Source organism: Lissotriton vulgaris, chromosome 6, assembly GCF_964263255.1.
Source record: "Lissotriton vulgaris chromosome 6, aLisVul1.2, whole genome shotgun sequence".
Lineage (NCBI taxonomy): Eukaryota > Metazoa > Chordata > Amphibia > Caudata > Salamandridae > Lissotriton > Lissotriton vulgaris.
This window is the reverse complement of record NC_141694.1, coordinates 762,523,969-762,541,392: the sequence shown is the minus strand read 5'-3', so window position 1 is coordinate 762,541,392 and position 17,424 is coordinate 762,523,969.

The window sequence follows — 17,424 nt, the reverse complement described above, 5'->3', positions numbered from 1 at the left end:
GTAATAGCTCTCTTTAAACATACTACTGAAAGCCTTTCTTGTTATCTCAGCCCCTCCCTAAGACTTCTGTGAACCACACCCAGCTCTTCGAACCACACCCAGCCCTGTCTATAAAAGGCCTCACCCAGTGCTTGTGCTCGTCTACCTCCCACTTACCTGAGAACAGATCCTTCGGCACTGGCACTCCTGCTCTCTCCAGACATTCATTGACTTCAACCAGCGCGGCTTCTGGCTCTTCCTTCTTCTGGTTTCCGGCTACTTCTTGCCTCAGCCCATCTTCTGTCCACTGCACTCAACCTGCAAAAGAGAAAGAGGTCAAGGTTAGACAGATCAGTATCCCTTTTCAGCAACAAGTAAGTGCAAAACCTTTTATTACCTGAAAGAACTTTATCGGCGATTTCTGGATTCATGTAAAGACAATTTGGAGCAAGATATCTCCCACGAACCTTGTGGTTCAAACCCTTTGTTACAAGAATACTTTGTGGAACTTTGTGAAATAAACATTGTTTTATGTTATGTTATGTTATGAGCATTTATTACGCGCACAGCTCCTCCAGCAAAGGAGCGTCCTGGCGCCCGACAAGGTAACAACATAACACAGGCTTAAAAAGGGCAGACCAATGGGAAGGCAGATTTAGGGAAATAGGAAGGTCTTAGCCGCCCTACGGAACGAGAGCAGATCACCAAGGGTACGTATCTCTAAAGGAAGGGAGTTCCACAAGGCTGCAGCACGTACAAGAAATGAGCGACCGCCAGCACGGCTACGCTTGAACCGTGGGACTACTGCAAGTTCAAGGTCCGATGAACGTAGTGAGCGAACCGGAACATAGGAAGACAAGAGATTCAAAAGAATCTGGGCAGAAGAGCCCTTAAGGATCTTGTGAGACAAACAGACCACTTTAAATTGAATCCTCTGCTTAATCGGCAGCCAATGAAGAGAGCGCAAGGTATTGGAAGCGGAGCAAAACCTGGGTAAACCCACGACTGCTCTAGCGGCCGCATTTTGCACACTTTGAAGACGAGTGATTTCGGCCTGATTTATCCCTACCAAGTGGGAGCTGGCATAATCGAGCCGAGAAATCACCGTCGCCTGCACCACAAGCTGCCTGGTCGAGGCGTCAAAGAATTTTAGCACAGGTCTTAAGCCGCGCAGGATACCTAAGCAGCAGGCAGCAGTTCGCTTTGTGTGGCAGACAAAGCTAAGGGTAGGATCTAGCCACACCCCGAGGTTTTTTATCTCCGATACCGGAGTCGGAGTGGGACCAAGCTCTGAGGGCCACCACATATCGCCCCAGAGTTCCGCTTGCTTGCCGAAGATCATAATTTCCATCTTTTTTGCGTTCAGCTGGAGACAGTTGGAAGTCATCCAGCTGGCAACCGCCCGAAGTCCATTCTGGAATCTTGGGGCATCCAACCCTGAATCCCCGCTGAGCGTGACCGCCAGCTGAGTGTCGTCAGCGTATGACACCATAGTCATACCCCACCGCTTGACGACCTCAGCCAGCGGCCTCACGTAAAGATTGAACATCGTGGGGCTCAGCTAGGATCCCTGAGGAACCCCAAGATCCAGAGGGTAAGATTTGGACTGATGGGGCGGAACAGCCACGCGAAAAGATCGGTCAGCAAGAAAGGAGCGGAACCACTGGAGAGCAGGGCCAACGACGCCAGCTTCCTCCAGGCGCTGCAGAAGAATCCTGTGCGAGACGGTGTCAAAGGCGGCGCTAAGATCTAATAAAACAAGCGCCGCCATTTGACCCACATCAAGCACAGTGCGCAGGTGTTCCACCATGAAGAGGAGGGCTGTCTCCATGCTGTGCCCAGCACGGAATCCATTCTGCGTGGCGTCCAAGATGTTGGCCCACGTGAGATGGTCTGAAAGGGCAATGTTAACATGCGCCTCCGCTACTTTAGCCAGCCAGGGAAGAAGCAATATCGGGCGATAGTTTTCAGGCTTGCTGGCATCCAGAGACGGCTTCTTCAAAATGGGCATGACCACTGCCTGTTTCCACTTTGCGGGAACCAAACCAGATGCAAGCGAGGTGTTAATCAGGGAACAGACCGGCAAAAGGTTGAGAGATGCCGAGTCTCTAAACAAAGCCGGCCTTAGAGGGTCTGCCGGAGACCCAGACTTAACTTGCTGAGCCAGTTTCTTGAAGCTTTCAGGTGTTAGGCAGGGAAAAGAGTGTAGGACATCCTGCACTGGAGAGCTAAGAGGCCCTTCGCCATAAGGCATAGCCGTTGGAAAGGCTCGGTAGATAGCTTGGACTTTTTCAAGAAAAAAGGCCGCCAGGGTTTCACAATGTGAAGTGGAGCAGGTTTCGTTCATAGAGGCCTTTTTTGCCACAAGGTCCTTGAGGGCCTTAAAAATGGTTTTAGATTGATTAGTGCTGTTGCGGAATTCAAGAGCATAGAATGCCGCACGAGCTCTGCAGACAGCACAACAGTAAGATTTGACGGTGGCCAAATACATGGCTTTTTTACTGGTGTCATAAGTTTTCCGCCATTCTCTCTCAGCACGTCTACACGTACTCTTAAGCGCCCGCAGAGATCCATCATACCAAGGACTAGGGTCCCGTGATCCGCATTTACTCAAGGCGACCGGGATAAGGGAATCAAGGGCCGTGGTAACCCATTCGCAGAAACGGTCATAGCCAGTTTCCACATTGTCTAACGGGCCCAGCGGGTCCTCAGACAAAAGACGATGGAAATCCTCAAGTTTTAGCTTATTCCAATGTCATCTGGGGACAGCTCGAACCGTGCGTTTAAGAGGGGGCTCATACGGTGGGCACTGGATCGTCACCAAAAAATGATCCGTCCAGGCCAGAGGGGAAGGGGTAGAGACCCTTGTCACTGCGAGATTCGTAAAGAAGGGGTCCAGGGTTTGTCCACCTACATGGGTGGGATACGTGATCAGTTGGGACAGTTGAAAGGCCTCAAGATCGGCCAAAGTGCTACTCACGGCAGGCGCGGTCAAATTGTCAAAATGGAGATTCAAATCCCCTAGAATAAAGAAATTAGCACACCCTACAGCCAGCATGATAATAGCGTCTGGGAGGGCCTCCCTGAATGCCACATCGCTGTCTGGGGGGCGATAGATCAGTATGCCTGAAAAAGAAAAATGGGGGGTGATGGAGATCTTAAACGAGGCACTTTCGCAACCTGCGATTTTTTGGCCTCTCCAATCACAGGGGTAGCAGGATCTAACAGCAAGCGCTATTCCCCCTCCTCTAGTGGAGCGATTAAGCGTGTAAACCGAATACTCAGAGGGGAAGACCAGATTGAGAATAGCCGTGTCAGTCTCCTGTAGCCAGGTCTCAGTCAAACAGAAAATATCGGGTGACTCCTTTTCAATGAGGTCAGAGATATCTTGGTAATGTTTCACCAACGACCTAACGTTCAACGTTTTAAGAATCGAACAGAGGAAACCATTGATAGCAAGGCAAACAGTAAATCAAGGACTTGCACAAATTACCTGCTGTATTTTGATGTAAACGTACAGTATTTGTTTTATAAAAAGTCTGGAAATGTGTGAAAAGTGAGTTTGCTATTAAGAATTTACCCCCACATGCATCAAGCATTTTTGGAGTCGCAAACGGTGCGATTCCTTAAAATCGGCCGTTTGCGATTCCAAAAATGCTTTTTTGGATGCATCAAGCAATTTTAGAAATTGCAAAATTTTTGCGATTTCTAAAATTGCGATTGCTTTTAAGAAATCGCAAATTTGCGATTTCTTAAAAGCAATGCATGATTACTTTTTAAATTGCGAATTCGCAATTAGAGGGATAAATTTACCGAGTGGTTGAACCACTCGGTAAATTTGCAAAAAGTGTAAAAAACGCAGAAAATGCATTTTTAAAACATTCAGGTTACGGACACACATGTCCTTAGGACATGTGTGTGTGCAACATGATGCGAAAAATACATTTCAGGGGTGCATGGGGGGGTCCTTTGGACCCCACTTCACCCATGAAATGCATTAACAAATTGCGATTTTCAAAGTGAAAATCGCAATTTGCTAATGCCTTCCCATTGCTTCCTATGGGCCTTTTGGCCCATAGGAACCAATGGGAATAGCGAATTCGCAAATTGTATTTCGGTAATTTATGCGATTCGGTAAAAATTGCGATTTTTACCGAATCGCATAAATTTACTGAAAATAATCATGCATCCCGTTTTGCGAATTCTAAATTGCGAATCGCTATTTTTCGCAATTTAGATATCGCAAACTCCCGGGATGATGCATGTGGCCGTCTGGCTTTAGTTATATTAAGGTGAATGTTAGACGTTGGTAATTCTGATAATGATATTCGTTTGATTTTACAGAAGTTTTACAGTAATAGAAAGCACATCCCAGAACAGTAACACATTCCAAACCTGGAAGCTTGGAACCAGGATCCAAGAGGTACTTTTAGAAGAGAATTTCTAATAAGATTAAGGTTTAGTCAGGAACACATTTAGGGATAGGTTGCACTTATCTGTTATTTATTTATGTTTCATTAGGCACCAGTTTCTACAGAAGTCAGAGAGGGCTGCAGATTTTAGCAGCTCTTCTACAGTGGAAACGCAAGATCGGTGTTGTCTCTCTTTTTTTATTTTATCCACTACCCCCCTTCCCTTGAGCTTCTGGTTCTTAGTGCACTGTTTTAAAACTAGTGTGCTGGAACAAGTAGTTTCAGGGTGGGTCGGACTGTCTTCAACCTCCATCAGAACTGAACAGAAACTCAAGTGAGCTGGGCTTTGACACCTGGAGGCGTTATAAGAAAGCAGACGGTCCCCACTTTTTTCTTTTTTGAGTCTGGGAACAACTGCAAGGAGGCGGTAGTCAGAGGCCAAGCCCCTGTTCGAACAATAAGGTGAGATCATGGACCAATTAATAGGCGGTCCCTTCCTGGCTAGTGTTTTTTGTGCCATACAAAGAGCCTTGAACTTAATTCTCTCCTGTATGGAGAGCCAGTGGTGAGTGGCAAGATCAGGTTTCGCTGACTGATGATTCGGGATCTGCAATAGCATACGTGCTGCACAGTTTTGTACAGTCTGTAACTTAATGATGGTGGCACGTGGGGCTCCCAAGTAGAGAACATTTGCATAGTCAAGGTGAGAGAGAATCAGTGTCTGGACCATAAGTCTTCTGGCGAGAAAAGGTGGAAGAGGGAGGATTTTTCACTACATCCTGAGGATACCGTAGCAGCTGACTGCAACTCTCAAGGCCTGCTGCTGAAAATGTAGGTTGCCCAGATGCCCAGACTTTTGATCTGGTCCTTGGGCGTGGGGACTGGACCAAGACAGAGAGGCATTAGCACTCCTATATTAAAGGTGGAGGAGTTACCTGGGAGCACAGCTTTGTCTTGTCACCATTCAGTTTCAAATATGACTCCCATCCAAATTGCAACCTTCTCCAAGCAAAGACTTAACCTCCGTGAAGAATTGGCAGAGTGGTTGAAGGCAACAAAAAGTTGTGTGTCGTCAGCGTAGGTGAAAATCTGAGCCCCAAACGGCCTCACTATCTCCGCTAGGGGCTCATATAAACATTAAATAGGGAGGGGCTCAGAGACGACCCCTGTGAAACGCCGCAGCCGATAGGCATATGTTTAGAGGTGGCGTCTCCTTCAAAGATCTGGAATGACCTGTCATCCAGTAAGGATTGCAGCCACTTTAAGGCCCCCAGTGACTCCCATCCTTCTACGTCATTGAATCAGAACGTGGTGGTTGACAGTGTCGAATGCAGCACTGAGATCCAGAAGAATAATGGCTGCGATGCCTCCCTCGTCTAAGATTTTCTTAGTCTCTTCAACCACTGCTAGGAGGGTGGTCTCAGTACCTTGCTGAGGTCAAAATCCAGTCTGTGAGGGGTGGAGGTGACTATGAGACTCCAGAAAAGAGGTAAGGGTAGAGTTGACGTGCTTCTCGGCGATCTTAATGATCCCTGGCAAAAGTATAAAGGTGCGATAGTTCCCCAGAAGATCAGGGTCTAAACTTATTTTTTTTAACAACGCCTTCACCAAGGTGCATTTCCAAGGCAAAGGGATCACTCCCTTAGAGAACGAGGCATTAATCAGTCCCAGTATCACTAGGGAAACTGGATCAAAAACTTAGTGCAGGATGGTAGGAGATGCTGAGTCTCTAGGTGATCCAGATTTTACCTGAGCTGAAGTACTTCGTAGCAGCTCTGGGTTAAGGGGGGATATCCTCCAAAGAGTGCTCAATGGCTGGGGCACACTCTCCAGCAGCAATAAGGTATTCTGGTTGACTCCCCCGGGGGAAGGAGGTATAGATATCTTGGATTTTATTAAGAAAAATCTTCACCAATGTATTACATCTGGAGGAAGCATCATCGGAAGCCATAGGGGGAGGGGATGGCTTAAGGAGCTTTTTTGCAATGCGAAAAAGTTCGTGGGTAATCCTCTGTTTATAATTTGATGCTTGTACAGATTGAATTTCTTCTTTATAAATTTTAATAGCTTCCCGCATTTAAGTGTTCTAGCAGGGGAATAATCATTTCCCCATATTCTTGCCAGTTTCTTACAGATTTGTTTAAGATCACGGAGCTTAGGGGAGTACCATGCTGTTCTGTTAGCCCCAACAGTATTAGGAATCCACTTTTTGGGAAAGACTTGATTTAGCGATGCCTCAGTCCAATTGTTAACCTTGTCATTAGCGCTAATAGGATTGAGGTCTAGTATTGGTTTGGAATTTTCCAGAGTTCAGGCCCATTCTTCCAGTGCAAGTTTTGACCATAATTATGTGTCTTCTTCTGGCCGTACTAGCCGGCGTGAGAGGGACACAAGGTGACCAGGAAAATGGAACTAGAAAGTGGTCACACCAGGGCACTGTCATGGGATCTTTAACCAATAACTCCTCATTATTCGAGAAGATGGGGTCCAGTGGATGGCCTTTCAGATGGGTGGGGCCATTCCCTTTTTGTTTAAGCTGGAATGCTGCAAGGTCCTTGGCCAGCTAAAAAGTGGCTAAATGAGAGGGGTCATCAAAATGGAGATTAAAATAACCTAATAATGTAAAATTGGAGGGTGAGCCTGCTAAATTGGCTACCATATCAGGGAGGGATTTATAGAAATGTCCATAGGCACCTGGAAGCTGATAGATTAGAATGCCTGAGAAAGTACAGGTAGGTGAGAATCCGATTGCAAATGAGAGGTTCTCACAGTCGGGTAGAGGTCCTACAGAGGTGCAGCATTTTAATCCTGTTTTATATATGATGGCGATGCCGCCACCTTTGCATGATTGCTGATCTTGTCCCTGGATAAAATATCCAGGAGAGAGGGCCTAAACAAGATTGGGGTCAGACTTGCTATTGAGCCAGGTCTCATTTAAGACCAGCGCGTCCGGGCGCTGTTCCTCCAGTACCATCAAATTTGTAGTCGAATATTTGGGAATTGACCTACAATTAAGTAGGAGCATTTTAAGCGATACCTGAAGGGAGGCGGGCAGCATGTGATTTGAAAGAAGGCCTGAATTTAAAAGAGCAATGGGAACAGTGAGAATCATCACTGAGAACGGGGATGGAGTGCAAACATTTCCTATGAGTACTCCCTCTGAGCTTTAGGAGCTGGTCCGATGCATATACATAATTGTCCATAAAAAAAAAAATGGCTGAGGTTGTGCCCCCTGGCACCGGGCAGGTGCAGTCCGGCACAGATGGGCTTGCCTTCCGCACGCCAGCGGTGTGCCTGTAGTGCACATCCGCTGCAAGGTTGCGCCATCTAGTCTGATATTTTTATCTTACCACTTGTTTCTTAAATCAGTAACCAACTCCAATAACTAGAAACCACATAGGTGTGTAGGAACATCCTTTTATTAAGTGCATCCGAACTCCACTGGTAGCAAAACGCCCTATTAATAGTAGGGCAGGGAGGAACCCTATAATGAAGCATGCCACCATGGGGCAACCCTGGTTGTTGAGGGTTATATAAAATTTAAAACAATGTTTTCTTTCCCTGTCCTACACAGAGGTTACACACCTTTTCTATCTCTCTTGGAGGTACTCTCTTTTGGTTAGCTGATTGCTTCGCGGAGGATGAGTCCACCTCCTTTTACCTCTACCCTCTCTCATTGTTGATGCTTATGGCCTCACATAAGAATAGGATACCACAATTTAGCTACAGCAACAATGTAAATATAACAAACACACTGCGAAATTCAGATTAAATGAAACCCTGAATCACCACAGACTGTATTAAAGTACCTGACAAAAGACACAGCTGGTCTCATATATAAAAAGCTTCCTGACCTGCTTGCGCATAGGCATCAGTAAACTATTGTAACATCTCAACAAATTAAAATAGAAGGTCTGTATTCAACAATGACTGTGTTTCACTGGACATTCTAGCCACCTGCACTGTGAAGGGCCTGCTAGCAGATGTGAGAGCAAATTCATGAAGCAACACTAATGCATTAATTACCCCTACATTCTTGTAATTGCCCTTGACAAGCCAAGTTGGAATGGAAGGCCACAAGAAACCAGCTATCCTCCCTTGTGGAGAAAGCAACAAGACACTGTATTAGCAGGCGATGAGCAGGGAAACCAGCAAGACGTAGTGAAATCCTACTTACATGCCACAGCAACTTGAAACACCAAGCATCAGACTAACTGCCATTAGAGTAGCACAAATAAAAGGCTTGATTTGATGCTTCCAGAACCATTTACAAATTGAGAGACTCATAATGAGCTGAAACATTACAAGAGCTGTGGAATGGGACCTGTCAGCTAATTACTGAAAGTCCCACAGATGACTACCCTACTTCACCAGTGACAAATCCTTCCCTGCATGCATGTTCACAATGATAGGTTGAGGAAAGCTGACACAATATGAGAAATACCCTACTCCCAAGGATTCCATTCAGACACACATGTAGATGTTTGAGGGATGCAGTGTATAGAAAAGTGGTAATAGCCACATAAACCGACACCGTCGCTTAAAGAGACAGTGAACAGTATAAAGACAAAATATCGACTTTTAATTATCGACTAGACATAATATCGAGTAAAAAATATAGAATAAAGAAAATATCGACTAGACATAATATAGACTACCAAAATATCGACTAGAAAATTTTAATATCGAATAGAATGGACATAATATTGAATAAAAAATATAGAATGGACATAATATCGACTAGACATAATATAGACAACAAAAATATCGAATTTAAGGTAAGTTAATATTAATTTTTAATTTTTGTGTAATATTATTCTGTAGCGGGTTGTGGGTTTATAGAGGAATAGGGTGGGAAGTAATGTAATTATAATTAATTAAATATGTTATTTTAATCATTGGTATTTATTTAGAATTAATTGTTAATTCATTGTTAATTGGTAATTAATTAAAATATAATTGGTAATTAATTTTAATTGATTAATTGATAAATATTTTAATTTTAGTAATTTATTTTCTGTAGCGGGTTTTGGGTTTATAGGGAATTAGGGTGGGAAGTAATTTAATTATAATTATTGAATATGTTATTTTATTTATTGGTATTTATTTACAATTAATTGTTAATTAATTATTAATTGGTAATTATTAAAATATTATTGGTAACTAATTTTAATTGATTAATTGATAAATATGTTAATTTTAGTAATTTATTTTCTGTAGCGGGTTGTGGGTTTATAGGGGAATAGGGTGGGAAGTAATTTAATTATAATTAATGATATATGTTAATTTATTTATTGGTATTTATTTATTGTTAATTAATTATTAATTGGTAAATAATTAAAATATAATTGGTAATTTATTGTAATTTATTAATTGATAAATATGTTACTTTTATTACATTATTTTCTGTAGTGGGTTGTGTGTTTATAGGGGAATAGCTTGGAAAGTAATTTAATTGTAAGTAATTACATTTTTTAAATATTTTTTTTGTGTCTAATTTTTATTTATTTTTGTATTGTGAATTAATTTATTGGTAAGTGGTAAATAATTAGTATTAGCAGGTAATTTTTATTATTATTTAATTTTTATTTGTAATTTTAATTGATTAAATAATATGTTTTATAAAATTGTAAAATATTTTAATTATTTTGTCATTGGTATTAATATTTATGTTATTTATGTTTATATATGAAGTATTTACTTTCCCTACTATTGCACTCACTGGAGTGGGAATAGTAATTTTTACACCCTACGCTATCCAACGCTTTCCCTACTGTTGCACTCACTGGAGTGGGAATAGTGATTTTTAACCCTACGCTATCCAACGCTTTCCCTACTGTTGCACTCACTGGAGTGGGAATAGTAATTTTTACTCCTACGCTATCCAACGCTTTCCCTACTGTTGCACTCTCTGGAGTTGGAATAGTAATTTTTACCCCTACGCTATCCAACGTTTTCCCTACTGTGGCACTCACTGGAGTGGGAATAGTAACTTTTACCCCTACGCTATCCAACGCTTTCCCTACGGTTGCACTCTCTGGAGTAGGAATAGTAATTTTTACCCCTACACTATCCAACGCTTTCCCTACTGTTGCACTCACTGGAGTGGGAATAGTAATTTTTACCCCTACGCTATCCAACGCTTTCCCTACTGTTGCACTCACTGGAGTGGGAATAGTAATTTTTACTCCTACGCTATCCAACGCTTTCCCTACTGTTGCACTCTCTGGAGTGGGAATAGTTATTTTTACCCCTACGCTATCCAATGCTTTCCCTACTGTTGCGCTCTCTGGAGTGGGATTAGTAATTTTTACCCCTTTGCTATCCAGCGCTTTCCTACTGTTGCTCTCTCTGGAGTGGTAAAATTAATTTTTACCCTCTCACTACCCAACGCGTGTGCTACTGTTGCACTCTCTGGAGTTGGAACAGTAATTTTTACCCCTACGCTATCCAACGCTTTCCCTACTGTTGCACTCACTGGAGTGGGAATAGTAATTTTTACCCCTACGCTATCCAATGCTTTCCCTACTGTTGCGCTCTCTGGAGTGTGAATATTATTTTTTACCCCTACGCTATCCAACGCTTTTCCTACTGTTGCACTCTCTGGAGTGTGAATAGTAAATTTAACCCTCTCGCTATCCTACGGAAAAAATATTGTATATGTTTTGTTAATAATATGTATATATATATATATATATATATATATATATATATATTCAATGAAAAAACCATTGGTTTTAGGCCATATATAGTTAGGGATTTGCATTTACAAAACCTTATTTTACTCGCATAAAACCATTGAAATTCCATATATAGTTAGATGCGCTAACTATATATCGCGCACCCGCAATCCACTGCTGATGATGTCACATATTACATCATTCATGACATGGTCAGTGACATCACTGATGACATCACTGATGACAACTCAAATGACATCACTGATGACATCACTGATGACAACTCAAATGACATCACTGATGACAACATCCAGTGACTGTATGTTTCTGTAAAGTTAAAATATGTCTTACATATTGAAGAATGAGTGGATGTATAAATGTCTGGATGAAGGATTTAGTAGGTGCATAACTGATTGTATGATGGAGTGATTAAATGTGTCTCACTGAGTGCATGGGTTAATGATTAAACTGTATTAATTTGTGCATCATTATATCTGTTGTTCTGTAAACTGCTGCATGTGTTGATCAGTAGCTATATGAGTAACTATATGGGTTATTGATTGGTTGCCCAAGTATTTGTATGGGAGACTGAGTATGTGTGTGAGTGGCTGGGAGGTGTGTGACTCTGTGCATAGATGTGTGAACAGCTGATTCACTAGATGTATAGGTTCAAAACTGCATGTGGAAACAGCTGTATGGGTGGTTGACTGTGTGCATGAGTGTATTGGTGAGTGATTGGATATCTCAATGCTACATGTCAAAGTAAGTACATACGTAAAACACAGTACATGTCAGAGTTAACATATATAAATAACTGTGCATTAGAGCCAGTGAATGTGTGAGTGGCTGTATGGATCATTGTGAACTTTTATTAGGGATTATATAAGAGAGTAAATATGTGTTACAATATGTTTCAATAAGTAAGGTGTGTATAACTGTATAGTTCAGAAATTGGAGGTGTGATTGATTTTTTGCATGACTGTCTAGGTGTATGAGTAACTCCATGGATGAGTGACAATCTGTGAGTGTCTGTTTTCACTGAGTGTATCTAAGGATATATCAGAGTCTGTAGAGGTTCATCATATTAACACATGAATGATGTCATCTGTGATGTTGTCAGTGATGTCATTTGAGTTGTCATCAGTGATGTCATCAGTGATGTCATTTGAGATGTCATCAGTGATGTCATTTGAGTTGTCATCAGTGATGTCATCAGTGATGTCACTGACCATGTCATGAATGATGTAATATGTGACATCATCAGCAGTGGATTGCGGGTGCGCGATATATAGTTAGCGCATCTAACTATATATGGAATTTCAATGGTTTTATGCGAGTAAAATAAGGTTTTGTAAATGCAAATCCCTAACTATATATGGCCTAAAACCAATGGTTTTTTCATTAAATTTTCAAGGTTTTGTAAATGCAAATTCCTAACTATATATCGACTATAACCTATGGTTTTTTCTGTGAATTTCAATGGTTTTTTAATAGCAAATATCAAAAGCTGTCAAATGTCAAGTACGTGATAGGTAAAAACGTTTTCGTGTTTATGCACGCTGATGTGCTTTGAACGCTGCCCCCCCCTCCCCTCTTTTCTCTTAGTAGTACTCTCTCTTTGCAGATAGTGAACTGTAGTTAACGCAGACCTTTACCCCCGTTGTAATCCGTCGTACCAGCTTGTCTCTCCATTTGATTGATTGTTATCCAAGCATTTACTGTTTTAGAATTGGTTCTCTTTGGATCATTCTCTATTTACAAACAAGCACAAAGTCGCAATACTCTGTTTAGTCTTTGCAGATAGTGAAAAATCGTGTAAAAAAATAAAAGTAATCGAGCAAAATCAGTAGACCACTAATTCGATCTCTTTTTGACCTCAGTAAAATTCAAACATTAGGAACAACCCTTCATGAGATATACGAAAATAGTGAAATGAACTGAGCTCCACACCATGAGGGCTGCAAGACAGCTCGACTCCGCCACCCACCCCGCCCAAAATAACGACAAACCCTATGCAAATATTATAAATATAGACAACACACCAGCAAAGAAACAGGGTAAAACATTTTATTAAATAACTATTTACATAACTATTTTATACTTTTTATTGCCCGATCCGGCTAGCTCAATCGATCGAGCATGAAACTCATGCACTGATAGCAAGCGTTGAGAGTTTGTAGAACGATGGCTTCAGATTTTCCACATACGGTGTAGTGGCGCGAACTGGGAGGGGGCGCTTGGATCCTGCCCCTTCCCCAAATAAGATTTTCATACGTGAATGTTCGTTCATGCTTTTTGTCCCTGAGTTGCTTCGATGTCACTGCCTTACACAAATGGCATAAGTCCTGGATGTTGAGTGCCATACTTCAGAGTTCTAAGCAGCGCTTGTAACACTGTTTAAACCTTATTTGCACCTGCTGCAGCTTCACTATTCAAAGTAAGTGGGGTCCGTTTGTGGACCTGACTGCATTGGAAAACAATGTGATACGGTGCCTCCCTAAACCGCTTGACGGAGGCCCCCGAGGGGCGGTGAGATGGTGCGGACTGAGAGGGGGCGCTTGGCTCCTGCCCCCTCCCCAAGTCGTGTTGCCCTGGTGTGGCCTGAGATCGCCCCCGGCATAGGCGGCCGGCTCCCGGGGTCCGGCGGAATTTTTTCCCTTTTGATGACTCTTCCATTCTGGACCTTGTCCCACAATCCGTTTGACCTGAAGACACGCTGTCGTGGGGCGCCCCTTTACCGTTTTAGTTGCCATTCCGCCCGCTTTTGGTACTCTGTGCCTCTTCCGCCATTCAGCTGTTTACCGCCCGCTCTTGCGACTACAGCGTCTCGCTCACCATGTAGTTGAGTTGCTCCCGCTCTTAAGATTTAACCGAACTTTTTGGACTGCTGAAAGCGGTTGTATTCCGACCGCTGGTTGGTGGAGACATTTTGACTATATTCTGGACCTGCATTGTCGCGTAATGCGTCATATGACGCGCCGCGTTAGCGCACCCGGAAGTGCTCTGGTGCGCAAGGTGCAGCTTCCCGGAAACGCGTAACGTAAGCATAACAGGTCATGTGACTTGTTAATAAAACTTTTCATTGGTTCATTTTACTTTTGTTTTCCTAATGATGTAAGACTAGGTCATGTGACCTAAATATAACACTTTTCATTGGATTAAAACATTTTTTTTCCCAAACGATGAAAGCCCCACCTTGTTTCTGGATGTTTCAGACTGAAGCTGGCGTCACCATGAGAGTACCACCATCTCGTAGCTCCGTCGTGGCCATTCCGCAAGCAATCATGGCAGCCGCTCCCCACCGGAAGCCTGCGGGAGTCGACGGCCCCCAAGACTTTTGTACAATCTTCAAGGCTGAGGGGACGCTTTCGAGAATGGAACCAAAGCCCTGGCAGACAAGCGTCCGAGTTCCAAGGTGTCCCAGGGCCAATTTACTGGACCAGGCCCAAATCCGAAGAGCCGGCCGCCATTTTAAGAGTCCTGTGGCAGCCGCCTATCGCTGCACCGCAAGAGTGGGAGCAACTCAACTACATGGTGAGCGAGACGCTGTAGCCGTAAGAGCGGGCGGTAAACAGCTGAATGGCGGAAAAGGCACAGTGTAGCAAAAGCGGGCGGAATGGCGACTGAAACGATAAAGGGGCGCCCCACTACAGCAGACGAGCCTCCGCCATGTGCTTCAAAACTGCATACGTATCTCGTGATATCAAGGTTGGGCAACCAGTACACAACAAGCAGTTACGAGTCCCATTTACACCGGCGCCATTTTGGGCGCGGCCGGGCAGGTCCAGGATCTAGTCAAACATAACAAATGAGGCTGACGTCTCTGAAGCAGTTGACGAACAGCAGGACATAGCAAATAAACATGAAGTCTCTAAAGCTGTTAACTCACTGCAGGACAAAACAAGTGAACCTGAAACCTCTGGAATAATTGTCGCTCAAAAGAACAACACACAAAACTCTGTAGAGCCTGAAGAAAGAAAAACAGAAGGGCACTGTAGTTTCAGACACACTTAACACTAATGACTAAACAAAGATATTGTCTGTTTATGAATCAGTTATCATGTTCACAGAATTGACAAAGAAGTGTGCAGACACCAATGCTATTAAGAAACACAAGGAAATCCCTAACGCATCAGCATTCTCGGAAGAGGTTGACACAGATAACATCTTAAGGAACAAAGAAAGACAAAATAAGGATGAGGAAGTTATCACTTTAGTTTTTTCATCAGCTAGCGACAGCAAGAAACATATTGTAATGGAGATTAGAGAGGCTACGGATGGATTATCAAAATTATCAAAAGAAATGGCTACTCCCCCCTTTAGCAGATTAGCTAAATGTTTGCGTAATTTAGGCATAAAAGTTATATTATTGTTGTTGTTGTTGTTATCGTTATAGTTCTGGTTAATTTCAAAAAATGTTTAAATATATTTACAGTTTTTGTTGCGTTCGTTATATTTAAAAGTTAATAAAGTTATATTATTGTTGTTGTTATCGTTATAGTTTCCGGAGAAGTATAATTCACCAATAGTTTTCTTTGTAGATGTTTTTCCATTAACAATCCCAGTTCCATCACCCGCCCAGGATATCACCACTGTTCCCCATGTCATAAAACCTTAGGATGTTCAATAACTGAAACAGCTAATATGGGTTTACTTACAGGGGACATCTTTTGTTCTGTTTTGTAAAGTAAAACTATTGTGAACGCAAGTATTATACATAGCAAGTGTTTAATATAGCATTTGTCAGTCATTGGTTAAGCAGCTAGGACCTGTTCACTCTTGACACCCCAGGTGCTGTGTATGTTGCACTATAGTGCTGCATCGAGAAAACGGACAACCCTATTGATGTTGATTTTTCATTATTGATTATTGTAAAGAAATGGCGACTCCCCCCTTTAGCAGATTAGCTAAATGTTTGCGTAATTTAGGCATAAAAGTTATATTATTGTTGTTGTTGTTGTTATCGTTATAGTTCTGGTTAATTTCAAAAAAATTTTAAATATATTTACAGTTTTTGTTGCGTTCGTTATATTTCAAAGTTAATAAAGTTTTAAAATCCAACTTTGTTGGAGTGCTATATATTTTTAAAAAATCGGGTGAATGGGGCCTTGAATCAGGTTATTGTCATGTGTGGGCTTTGCAAGTGTACTGCTACAGGATCGGACATTTCAAACTCAAATGCACGTTCTTTTTCTTACCTTTCCGAAGCATGGAGCGCAATAGCAGGCAGAGAAAGGGTGATGCACGTGTTGAACACTACCTGACCTGGCAAGTTGCTGGCAGTGCCCCCCCCGCCCGCTCCTGAAAGAGGGCACACACACACCGCCGCCCCGAGTACTTCACAAATCTTTAAAAGACCATGCGCTTGTTCATGAGGCTTAAATGGTTTATCACCCCTTCTAGAACCCCTGCATCGACCCTCTGACGTTTCCTGGAAGAATTAGCACGTAACACAATACCAAGCCCTGTCAGCTGAAACCCCCGAGGAATCGTGGGGCATATTATCAAGGGGGTTTATTTCCGCTTTTTTGGCTTTAAATCCAAAAAAAAAGAGATAAAATTATCTCCCTATTACCAAGCTGTCGCTAACACCAGTTAGTGACAGCTAAAAGGAGATAGCGACCATCTTGGGCCCCGCTTTGCATGTCAGTGATATTTATCACTAATGACATGCAAAGTGGGCGTGCCAAGATGTTAGCGACTGGAAACAGTCCCTAACCATCGCTATCTCCTATTACCAACTTTTGGAGATATTCGCGCTAAGCGCGAATATCTCCAAAAGCTAACACCTGCCCTTAGCAGTTTTTAGCCATGTTAGCCAATGGGAGGTGGATAACATGGCTAAGAGCATTTGCTGGATAATGCATGAATATCGCTGACTTTTCAGCGATATTCATGCATTGCGGCCGTTTTTTATCGCATTTGCGATAAACCTTGCTAATAGCAAAGTTTATCTGCGATAAAATTCGCCGATGTGCGGCGATAATTTTTGTCTCTAAACAAGTTAGAAACAAAAATTATCGCTAGATGTTGGTAATATGCCCCCGGGTTTTTCCTTGCAGGAATCGGGAAGCGGAAGACTAGCACTGAAATCAGTAGTCTCACGCCTGAATCGGGAGGATTGGTATATCTGGATTCTCTACAGCTGGGGCCATAAACTACATCCGCAGGGCTAGGTGATAGCCTGGGTCCGGCCTGGACAATCGGACACAGAGGAAGAGGAGTGTCAGAGGGTGCCGTAGTGAATAGGGTGAAAGGGAGGTGTCGGGCGGGCACAGGGTGTGATTCTGAGAGAAGAGCAGCGCAGATGGGGGGAAGTATATGGCCCATGCATGAGAGAGAGAGCGGGGGTG